This window comes from Thunnus thynnus, chromosome 1 (assembly GCF_963924715.1).
Source record: "Thunnus thynnus chromosome 1, fThuThy2.1, whole genome shotgun sequence".
Lineage (NCBI taxonomy): Eukaryota > Metazoa > Chordata > Actinopteri > Scombriformes > Scombridae > Thunnus > Thunnus thynnus.
In genome coordinates, this window is record NC_089517.1 from 1,017,641 (window position 1) to 1,029,868 (window position 12,228).

The following is a 12,228-nucleotide window of genomic DNA, read 5'->3' on the forward strand; positions in this document are numbered from 1 at the left end:
TTTTAGTGTGAATGGAGGCTCAAACGGAGAGATGTGTTTACAGATGTCCAGCGTAGTGTAGACGTACTCTCAGACAACGTCTACATGAAGCCACCAAACTCTAAAACACTTCTCGATCTAAAGCGTCATGCAGCCACAGCGGGAGTTTCAGCTCATTTCTGCAAATATCTCCGTCCACATTGAAACACCAAAACAGGTAATTCTCCTCCTACTGGGCATGTGCAGAGGACAGAACTGCAAGTCAGCCACAGAAAACCAGCAAAGAAGAAATGGTATACTGTTTCTGTTTCCATGGCGACTTCCTGTCATTTAGTTTACTAGTGTAGTGCCCGTTCAAAACGTACACTCAGTACCTAGAGAGAACATGCAGACTATCAGCAGACACTACAATTTACTGATGTTCCACAAACGCCTCACGCAGAATATCTGGAGACTACAATTTTGAGTTGAACTAAAGTTGATGGGATGAACTGTGGTGTTAAAAACTTGCCTGAGACATCCTGCACTTCTGTCTCTATGGTAGTTCTCATCACTATGGATGTAATCTCTGACCACGATGTGTGTTGCAATGGTTGCAGAGTGGCGCTGTCTGTCTTTCTGCTCATTGAATCCATGTGCAGAAGAAGCAATGTTGTTTATGAGGTATTTTTACAATTTTCTCACCCAAACAACTTCACACACTGATATTGCACCTCCTTGATTCCCCAGCGATGCACCTGCCAGGTATGAAGTAGATCAGATGAACAGTTCTCCAGATATGTGAAAGACAAACATACATACGTTCAGGGATTATTTGCCTTGTATAGAGAGATCGCAGCAGATTCCAACAGTTTGAGCAGAGAAAGGTGGTAGATAACTACGTTTAACTCTAAACAAGCTGTCAAAGTAGACAATAAAGAGAACAACACTCGCATGAAGCCGTTGGAGTTGAGTTGTTATTGTGTTTTTTCTTCTTCCTCTTCCAAAGAAACGGCGCACTGCTGCCACCATCTGTTCAGAGTTTTCACATTTACACACTCTGGAGGACATTTTGGAAAAAGCTCTGCTTGAGTCTGGACGGAGGGCCAAAAGGGACAGAAGATGAATTTACCAATCAGCCGGCTCAGTGTGGATGTTCTCTGAGTGTCTGTTAAAGTATTTAGTCTGCTCAGCATGCTCCTCTGCTCTAAACCAAACACTCTTTACAGCCGTCCTTCATTCTGCCTGTTGTCTTTGTTTCTGCCTCCTCTGCTGTGTTTTCACAGGAGTTCACACCTTCATGAGAAGCTGTGAAACACACAATCTCAAACCTCTCACCATGAGAGGAAGACAAAGACGTCTAAACCTCGCCGGCTGTTTTGAAGTGCAGAGACTGATAGCGCAGAGCGATGACCTTGACACGCAGAGAGTTTCTGAAACAGCAGATTAGATTTGAGCGTTTGTTTGAGCGGAGAGTCGACAGGCTGCCAGACGCTGCCCTCATACCGAGCTGCTCTCTAATGCAGCTCAATAAGCTGAGCCCAGCTGTGCATACCAGGCACACACAGAAAGCCTGACTTCAAGGCCACTCCACTGTGGTCCACTGAGGAAATAAAGAGGTAAAGCCTCGGCCCCTGGGGGACCCGGTTTGATTTAAGCAACAAGTTAATCTCCAGCACGGAGAGGCTCAGAGGGGCAGCAGGAACACTAGAGGAGAAATTCTTCCCCAAAGAAAACTCTGCTCCTGAAAAGGCAGAAATCTAAATCTGTGGGGTAAGAAGTGAGATGTCAGCCTGGCTACCTGCAAACATTCAGAGGAACATGTTTCATCTTTAAAGTTCAAACTGAAGGTGATCAGACTGACGAGGAGCTGATTCTGAGGAGAAGCTACTCTCAGCTGGAAGCCATATTTCAGTCTGATGAAGCTCAGCTCCTCCTCCTCCTCCCTCCCCGAGAGGCCTGACTGAGCACAACACCTGGTTTAACACTCAGTCCCTGGTTTTGCCTCCCAGCTCACTGCTGATGTTCTGATGTTTGACAGAGAAGCTGATGAGTCTCATTAGCAATGAACATTTCATGAAGGAGGCTGTTGAGCTTCACTCTGCAGGACATGAGGTCAGGTGGCAGGATTAGGTGAGAAACAATGAAGATAAATGTCAAATGTGTCTGGATTTGGAAACTATTGATGATGCTCTGATCATTGTACTGTGGTCCAAAGACCATGAATGTCTTTTGCTCCCCTGCAGCAGCAGCAGCTGTTCTTGGTTTTCAGGTGAGACAGGTGTTGGATGTAGGGACGCACCAATCCAACTTCTTCTCTGCTGATACTTCAACTCTAGATATCTGCGGACACTGAGGACTGATCTGATACCAGAGCTCTTTCTGTTTCCCCCTGATATAAACCTGTAAACCTCACTGTGTGAAACTCACTGGGATCAGTTGTACATACTGGTTCTAAAAACTGGGTCAGCCTGACTAAATAAACTGTTCACATCATAGTTGAAACACAATCAGCTTCATTAAGTCGGGATCGATGCTGATACTGACTCGCTGTATCAGATCGGTGCATCTCCAGAAGGTTTGATGGTAGACTGGTTTTGCTGGATAATCTGAGACTAAATGATGGGAGAGGAAAGTTCTGTTGGTGTTGCTCCTCAGTCAGCAGATATGATCAGTTCCTCCAGTTTAAAAGTCAGCTCTGTCAACATCGTTTGCTTTTGGTCACTAGAGCAACTTCTCATGTCAAAGTTCACCAAACCCAAACTTTACATGAAAGCACTGAACCAACATCTTCCACCTCAGCAGTGACCTCACTGATCTCTGCAACTGTCGCGGAATAACAGCGGTCACTTTTATTCCAAATTCAAACTTTTTTTCAAATGTGGAGGAAAATCAGCTGTTTGACCTGTCAGTAAACAAAGATAATGAATAAAAATGGAGGACAGCAGCAAGCAAAGCTGATCAGATAATCACGACTTCGAAGTATCTGAGAAGAAGTGTGTGGAATTTTTGGGGGCAAAATCACCAATAAAGATCAGACTGTCTGCCAACCGTGTAAAAAGCAGCGGATTTACTTTATAACTGCAACAGATGTGAGGACTCAGTAGCTGGTTTACACACAGGTGAGTCATCACAGAGCAACATCAACTCTACAAGCCGGTCTGACACTCAGCATCTCAACACAGCTGTATGACACCAAATATAAAGACTGTACTGAACAGTAAGACGCTCTCTGACCGCTGACGGATGGACATATACATATTTATATATTAGAAATGAATGAAATTCAGTTTGAAATGTTGCCGTTATGAATGGAGATACTGTCTTAAAAACAACATCTGTGGAAATCAACCTCAAATCAACTTCTTGCTAAAAATATGCAGGTTTGTTTTCCAAGAAGTGAATGTTTGTCTCTGGATGTGTTGTTTTGTCCAGTTGCTGCACAAACTGTAAATAATCCAGTTTACAACCAACAGCGTTCTCTGGTACAGTCGGTTATTTACAGGATATTATTCCATGATGGAGCCACCCGATACACTGACTTTACTTTCTGTATCTATGTTTACCTCTCTCTGGATCTGCGACACGACAGCTAAACACCGTTCATGTTTGCCATTTTTCCACTGACTGAAGAGATATTTAACCCTTACAGACCCTCCATAGACCCATGTTTGTCTTTTTTAGGGAGGACAGCAGGTCAGCAGCATAGAAGTGATGATACATGAACCTGAAGATTAGTTTGAGATGCAGCTCAGCACTGTGCGTCAAGTCTTTCTAGTCATTAATCTGTAATAAACACTGTGTTCCGTTAGGCGCCAAAGGGCTTAGAGCATTATGATGGAAGTATATGAAGGCAGTTCCCGCTCTCAATTGATGTCTCACAAGTTCCTGCACAAATTTTTGGGTTGATACCATTTGTTAGTTGGTGCAGAATTTATTCATTATTGACCACAGTTGACATCAGTTAAAAATTAGTCTAAGTTTGGAGCGTTATTTAGCCGCCTTCCCAACAAGCTAGCACGACACGGTTGGTACCAGTGGATTCCTTTGGGTGTCTAGGTTCATATGATACCAGTATCTTCAGTCTGACTTTAAACTGAGCCTCCGACAGTCAGTAATGTCGGCCGAGATCATAAACAGTCCCACGGGTCTCACAGCTGATTCTGTGTATTAATTTAACAGTATGTTGTTTATGTTCCACAAAGACATTTTATGATTAAAATCAAAAGACTTCTTTCACTGGACCAACAAATGTTTGTATTTTTGAGTAGAAACCATGTTTCAAGTATTTGATTCTTTGTTATTTATGTAAGAGTTTCTTTCCTTTTTCTGTCTTTTCCAAATGTTGATCCTCATTTTAACTTTTTCTTTACAATGTTGTAAAAAGTAACTGTCAAAGTAAGACACATAATATTCATTGTGAGACAGATGAATGGTTGTAAATGTAAATTCAGAATAATCATGTTACTAAGTGTATAAACTGTATATTGTAAATTCCACATCGGTCAATTCTTAAATTCTCCAGCATGTGCAGCAGGTTTCAGCTTTCTGAAGTAGGTCAGAGAATTTAAGGGTCTGGGGGGAATCTTTGGTGACGGGTGTTGGATTTAGGTGGTGGGGTGTTTTCCCAGACGGATTGTGGTGGTGGTGGTGGGGGGGGTTGGGGGGGTTGAGGCTTCAGGTTTCAGGCAGGCCGGAGCAGGAAGATGACAGAGTGTCAGAGACGAGCTGGGAGAAGCCCGCAGGAATCCTGTGGATCTTCAGGAACGCTGCCTCATTGTGCTGCCTCCTCTGGAGTCAAAGACCAGGACTTTGTAGTCCACCGCCCCGGGACTGTCCTGTCCCAACAACACGGCGGACAATAGACACTTCCTGTCAGTGACACTTCCTCAGAAATGCCTTTTTTCAGAGAAATAAAAGCCTTTCCGGGTGAGTTGCAGCCCGAGTTCCTTTCCTTGACATCTGACCCGAGAGGCAGCATGAAAACAGCTTCCATCAGGACACCAGGTGAGGCTCAGCGGGTCAGTGTGTTAAATGAATACAGACGATACACTGAGGGGTCCGGCTCAGGTTAACCTGCTTTTAAACCAGACCCGTCTACAAACAAACAAATGCTGAAATCACTCAATGAGATGAATTTCATAATTGTTCCTAATTCATACAGCTTCTGACCTGCTTTATTCTCTTTTTTCCAGATACTGACACTGACTCCCAAAACAAGTTAAACATGGCAAAAAATCTTCATCTTAACAAGTAATCGAGGCTCTTATTAACTCCTATACATCAGATAAAATAATTAAATCTTTCGGGTTTCAAGAGAAATTTTCTAAACATTAGCGTCAGTATTTTAAATTTACTTCATTAAAAAACAGAACTTGTTGATTTGTATTTAACTTATTTGTTTAAAGTATTAGAGTTCTTTTTAAATCACTGGGGATTCTGGGACACGTCACTAAATAACTGCATGTTGTTTTGTGTCCCTGCGTTCTGAGTGTAACCTCATCAGAGCCTCCTCCGTCAGTACGAGTCCATTATCTGAGTGCTCTGAACATTCCTGCAGCCCCCCCCACCCCCGGTGTTCTCACCCCTCGACAAGCTCAAACATCACTGATTTACAGTCTGAAGAGCCTCAACACGTTTCCTTTCTCTCACTACACTTCTTATCTTCTCAGGGCATTTAAAACAGTGCTGCCAGGTATCAGCACTGCCGGTTTACATCAAATTAGATTCACAGATAAAGTCTTTTTATTCACTTAATCCTTCTGGCTGTTTACGACACAAAGAAACACTTTTTTCTCCACCAGCTGCTGCAGCAGTTTGGTAAAAATATTTACAGCATTGGTTCTTCATCTGCAGGGCGAACGGAAACGGATGGAAGGTTATCTCCATCACGCGTAGGCCTGGAGGGGATCCTGCGTTTGGTCGTGTGTGTGTTTATCTGTCCACAGCTAATTTTATCTTAGCATACTACTGGACCCTTCAGCCTAATATTTTTTGTGCACATGTATGACTGTATGCTCAAGGACCTCTCGTGGTTGCAGTGATTCACAATTTTTGAAAAATTGGAATCGGAAAGACAACTGAATGAGATTCAACTCCTCTTTGTTTGGGAGGGGAGGGGGATAGAACACACTATTCTATGCATCTCTAAGAAAACTGAGACTCTACCTGCCCACACACACACACCTGAGTTCACTATTCTAGTTCCAAGTTGGCTTTTGGCATCATCGGAGGGCTTGTTTACAGTTTGGACAGTAGACTGGTTGGGATCTGTGATTCTGCCTCTGAGCGGGTGTTCAAACTGAAAATAACAGTGTAAAAAACACATAGGTGGATGTTGGTGTGGGCGTGTTGCTACAGGTACAGGTGAGAAGATGGAATCTGATCCAGGAAGTCCAGTAACAGATACAGACTCATCACACACCAGTTTATTACACAACGACATTGTTTTATCTTCTGTCTCAATGATCGCCAGGTAAGCAGTAGAGTTACACCATCCATGATACAAACTCATCTACCAGGAATGTGCACATGCACACATCAGATTAACCAACAGTTTGTTGCTGGCTTGTGTCACACTGAGTTGACGACGCCTCATTTCTGCAGAAGCCTGAAGGATGAAACTGAATTTTTTTGATGCAGTGCTGATGTCAGATGTCTGTATTTACTCTCTCTATATATATACATACATATATACATACACACACACACACACACACACACACACACACACATATATATATCTCCACTCAAAAATGTGTTTATCTTTACCTTGGACTCTTGGCAATTATTCTCTCGATAAGTTGTTTGGTCCATAAAATGTCAGAAAACTGTTGATCAGTGTTTCCTAAAACCAGAGACGACGTCCTCAAATGTCTTGTTTTGTTCACAACAAAGATATTCAGTTTACTGTCACAGAGACTAAAGAAAACAGAAAATATTGACATTTAAGAAGCTGGAATCAGAGAATTTGGACATTTTTTTCTTAAAAAATTACTCAAAACAATGAATTGATTATCAAAATAGTTGGTGATTTGTTTAATAGTTGGAATTTACATTCACAGACCAAACAATTAATCGATTAATCAAAAAAGTAATGAGCAGATTGCACGATGATGAAAGTAATCATTCATTGCAGCCCTTTTAAATATTTTAATGTGTCTGGAGATCTTTAAAACATGATGACATAACAGAAGCAGCCCATTCAGTTCATGTCATATCACAGTTTTAGAGCAGTGGTTCCAACCTGAAGGTCAGGTGTCACAACTACCTGGATAGTAAAACCAAGAAAGTCAGCTCCACTAAATGTGTGTTGTCTTCTTATGAGCCTTGTGGCGAGGACTCGTAAGAAAAAGAACATCTGAAGGACTAAAAGTCCAACAGAATTTATTTAGGAATCAATCCTCCAATCACAGTGACAGGGTTGAAGGTCACTGGGCAGTAAGAGCGGTCATATGTCAGAGACATCAGGGTCCAACATCATTAACATGATGGCATAACATCACACAGGCTGAGTCGATCAATAAGAGAACACCTTCAGCTCCACACACACAAACACAGAGATGTGACAACTTGCTGTGTTGTGTGTGTGTGTGTGAATGGATGAGTGAGCATTAGAAACACTGTAAAGCTCTCTCTCTCTCTCGCTGTATAAATGCAGCCTGTTTACAGTATAAACTGCTCTACAATAATCGAGTATTAAAAGAGGAACCAGACATTAGATGCTGATCCGTGTCCTGGTTCTGGTTTCATATAAAAACACCTTCATGGTTCTCCAACATGTCTGAGCTCGTGTTCTTCAGCCTCGCTAACATGTCACTTTTAGATGAACAAAACTGGTGCTGTTCATGAAGACACACCCTGTGCCGTCTCCATGGAAACAACACAACTTCATCCCTGCTCAGGAACCAGTGATACAACATCCTCAGTGAGACTCTGTGAGTCACTGACGGCAACAACAGCCTCAAGTCTCTTAATTCCTTCTGTCTGATCAAAGTCTGTTAACACTCAACTGGTTCATGTTGTAATACGGACCTGAAAAACTGCCTGAAGCATGAAAATCCTCAAGATTAAATGTACTTTTAACCTCTAAACACACTGAAGTGCTGCTGCTCCACAGATCAGCACGAGTTCTGACCATCATTTCTGTTGGTTATGAATCCATTAAAAAAGTTCTCTCTCTGTATTCAAACTGCTCAGTTTTACAGGAATTCATATTTTTTAACTGAAGGTGATAAAAACGAGACATGAACTGGTTTTAACAGTGAAGCATTGAATGTGAACGCTGTTGTTCAGTGACACAATACCCTGAAATATTCTGGTGTACAGATGATCAAAAATGTTTTCATGTTTGCTAACTTTGTCTCAAAAGCCTGGAGACGAAGACGATATGGATTATTTAATTACAGATTTATATGTTCTTCTCTATTTTTGGACGTTCTCTGTTGTTTGGATTTGAAATGTATGTGCGGCACTCTGCTGCTGACTGTGTGAATCTGTGGTCTCTTATCAGCTCATGCATGCTGGGCATAATTATATACATTACACACAATAACACAATTTCATTCAATCATTAATAAAATGCTGATATTTCAATCCTAGTTAAAGTTGCAAAAAACGATATTTAGCCGTATTAGTTGTCAGGAAACAACTATTTGCTATGTAGAGGTATCGCGGAGTAACGTCCTTACCAGCGAATGACGTCACTCTCCTTCTGTGTGTGTGTGTTATCTGAGCTTCTCTGTTCTTTGTTTTGGCAGCCGCGCCGGCCACGCGTGCATGTTGGTGCATGTGAGCGTGCATGTTAGTGCATGTGAGTCTGTCCGTGTCCTCTGTGTCCGTTTCCAAGATGGCGTCACAAACTTTCTCAAATTATATCATAACTAGTCCAAGTTCAAATTTAATAACAATACCACAGAAAATGAATATTTTAATGAATATGTCTGGCCATCTTCCAAAAAAAGGCCATTTAGAGACACCGAATAACCCCCGCTTCAGAGTAACTGAAGCATAAACACATTATAGTGCTTTGTTCCCCTGTTGAAACTAAACGTTGTGCATATAAAAGAGTCAAAACAAGTGCTATGGTGGAAAAGCAGTTCATACAAAAAGTAAATCACAGCAAACTATTTATATTTACATAATTTCCACGTTGTGGTTTTATAAAAAGCAATAAAGCAGCATATGATCTTTTTCAGAATTTCATTGGCTATTTGAAGGGCCAGTCATTGCCAGAATCTGTTCCTATTGGTCTACACAAAAGAAGAAGGGCATATATTGATGTAATAATGTGTTTTGGACTAAATATTTTACTGGATCAACTGGACCTTTGCCAATAACAAGACTGTTTTTGTCGGCGTTGTATCAGTCAGTGGAATAATATGAGGCTTCATAGGTGAGTAGCGTGAATATTGTAATTGTTTGTTTGTTTGTTGGTGGTCTGACAGAGGCATTGATTGTACCTGCAGTTGTGATTGTATCTTGAAGAGATTTGCATCAATTGAATCACAAGAATCTTAGCTTTCCATAGATGTGTTGCATGAGGACCCACTTAAAGACAGGAAGTGTGTACATAGTATAGTTGTGTACTTAACGTTCCACGTTAAGGAATTTTCAGAGGTGCTGGATTATTTACACGATATTATCATATGTGTATTATTAACATGATATCAATATTCCATTTTTTAAATATCACGGTTATTGTCAATACCAGCATATTGTGACACCCATAGGTCCAGCCACCAGCCATACACTAGGTTTTTTTTTTATAGAAATAAGACCCATTTAGTTCTTTCATTTATTAGCCCCTTTTATACATCCTGTTGAAGGCGGGAATTTCGCGCTGTTATTCCGCCTGAGCATTCTGTATAAAACGTATGAACACAGAATGGGGGGGACTGTTGTTCTGCCGTTAAGCCAGCAGCGGAGGACGTCACAGAGCAGAACTGATGTCTGTATTAAGGGAGAGCCGGCATGGCGGGACAGGGCTGTGACATTTTGATGACGTGTATTTTGTGTGCAACCCGCTGTTATGGAATTTTCCATCTTTAGGGGTTACATATTGGGTTACACTGGGTCGAGCCTGGGCCTTGAGGTCACACTGTAATTCTTAAGCAGGAAGGAGACATTTTCTCCTCTCCTTGAGACTCCAGCTGTCTGTGATGTTTTGGGGAAAGCAGAAACCTCTCTGATAGAGGGTAAATCAGCATTTCCATGGTGAACAAGGTCGGAGGAGGCTTTCCGAGACTACACAGAAAGGTGGAATGTGAAACCAGAATGTGCTGACAGAGACCTGAAGTTCCATGCAATGTGACCTGAACTGACACGGGTAAAATGCAGTTCCTTATTTAGAAACTAGTGAACCAATTAGACTAATTTTTCATATTGTAGACTGATCTCCTTGGGTTAAAGATTAAGACTCAGGCCAAGTGCTTCAATGAACATTTTCAGCTTTAAGACATAAAAGGCTTGTGTCCGCTTTTCTCCACTGAGGTGCTGACCATCGGTCAAAATATCCACAACACCTGCCACCGAAAGATCTCTGAAGAAACAGTTAGCGGCTAACCTACAGCATCCAAGACGCTAACGCTACTGTCTAACTTTGCTTGTGTTTGAAGAGCGTATAAATGTGCACGCCAGCAAAAGCACCTCAACACTCTGTTCACCCGCCGTTACTGTTTAGAAATCAAAGTCCCTGCAGACACGTGTGTTATACGTCACACTAGACGCTCATGCTGATGTCTTACACATCACCTCTCTAAATTAAACACAGTTTGTTTGGTTCAGTGTCAAAAAGTAAAGCCAGCGTAATGAGTATTGCGGTTCTCTGTTTAAAACGGGCTACTGAATACTCCAAAAAACATCTTTTCAGTAATAACTTGTGGGCAGTCGGCTCTCAGCCAAGTAACAATAATTAGGGCAACTACTAACAATTATTTCCAACATTTATCTTTGGATTATTTTCTCGATTAGTTGATCTGTCAATAAAATGTCCAAGATGTTGTCCTCAAATGTCCCGAAGATATTCAGTTTACTGTCATAGAGGACTGAAGACACCAGAAAATATTCATATTTAAGAAGCTGGAAATCAGAGAATTTAGACATTATTTTCTTTAAAGTGACTCAAAATGCTTCATCAATTATTAGTTGACAATCGACTAATTGTTGCAGCGCTAATGATAACCACATGACACAACCAGGCTGGTGAGTAAAGTCATCAGAAGTGATGCGAGATGAAGCCAAAAATACAACACAAGATCCAAACACGAACATGAGCACAGGTTTATCAATCTACCTACCTACCTACCTAACTACCCACTGATGGATTTACAACTAAATCTTACTGAGAATAAGAGAAAACATCAGATCAGAGTCCAGCAGACTTCAGGAGCAGCTCTGACTGTGTTTCTGTACTTCAGGACCTTCACGCACTGATCGTCCACAGCGGGACTGAAACAACTCGTCTCCATCTGTGTCCTCATGTCCAAAACAACACAACACAATGATAAAAACAAAGCATTCAAACCACAGACTGCATGTTTGTCATCAGACGGATATGTTCCACATGTCTGCTGCTTCCTTTGCGTGATACATTTGGGGTCATTGGACACTTTTTAAATAAAGTTCTAAGGCCGTATTCAGACCAAATCAGGCGGTGCAGCGTTCAGCCGCAGGGTGGAGCTGAGGTGTGTGTGGGGGGGTGTGGGCGTGTTTATTTGTTCTCCAGAACGTAACGGCTGTGAAACAATCAGAAAATAACATTTCATTGATCTGATTCACCAGCTTTCTCGCTACCAGCGCTCCCTCTCTTCATTCACTCTCTAGCCCGCTCGACCACTGCTGCTCTCTCTCTCTCTCTCATCTTTTTTAAAATGAGTCGGGAAGCCGACAGCAAAGCCTAATTTTACTTTAAATATTATCAGATGAAGAGAAATGTCCTCCCCTCACTTAGTAACGTCTTTGTTCTCCCTCATCACAGAGTTTACTGCTCTGATCTGATCTCCGGCTGTGATTGGTCACCGCAGCCTTCAGCCGCAGTGACGGCGGGTTGCGTTTCTCCAAAAGTTGACTCTGGCTCAACTTTCCGGCCGCAGTCCGGTGCGGCGCCGCAGCGGCCAAAAACGCCCGCAGATGAAACACACTACCCCCATTCAAACGAATGGGAGAACTGGCGTTTTTGCCGCACCACCTGATTTGGTCTGAATACGGCCTACAACTACGTCTACATTAAGCCGGCTTCATCTCAATCTGCCATCCAAAGCAGGAGTTTCA

At 42.0% G+C, this 12,228-nt stretch overlaps 1 protein-coding gene across 4 annotated transcripts in view; it reads right to left on the bottom strand.

The window, feature by feature from the left end:
* Positions 1–12,228, bottom strand: part of plekhg4 (pleckstrin homology domain containing, family G (with RhoGef domain) member 4) — an 87,307-nt gene that overhangs the window by 42,166 nt on the left and 32,913 nt on the right. The gene's annotated exons all lie outside the window — the stretch shown is intronic.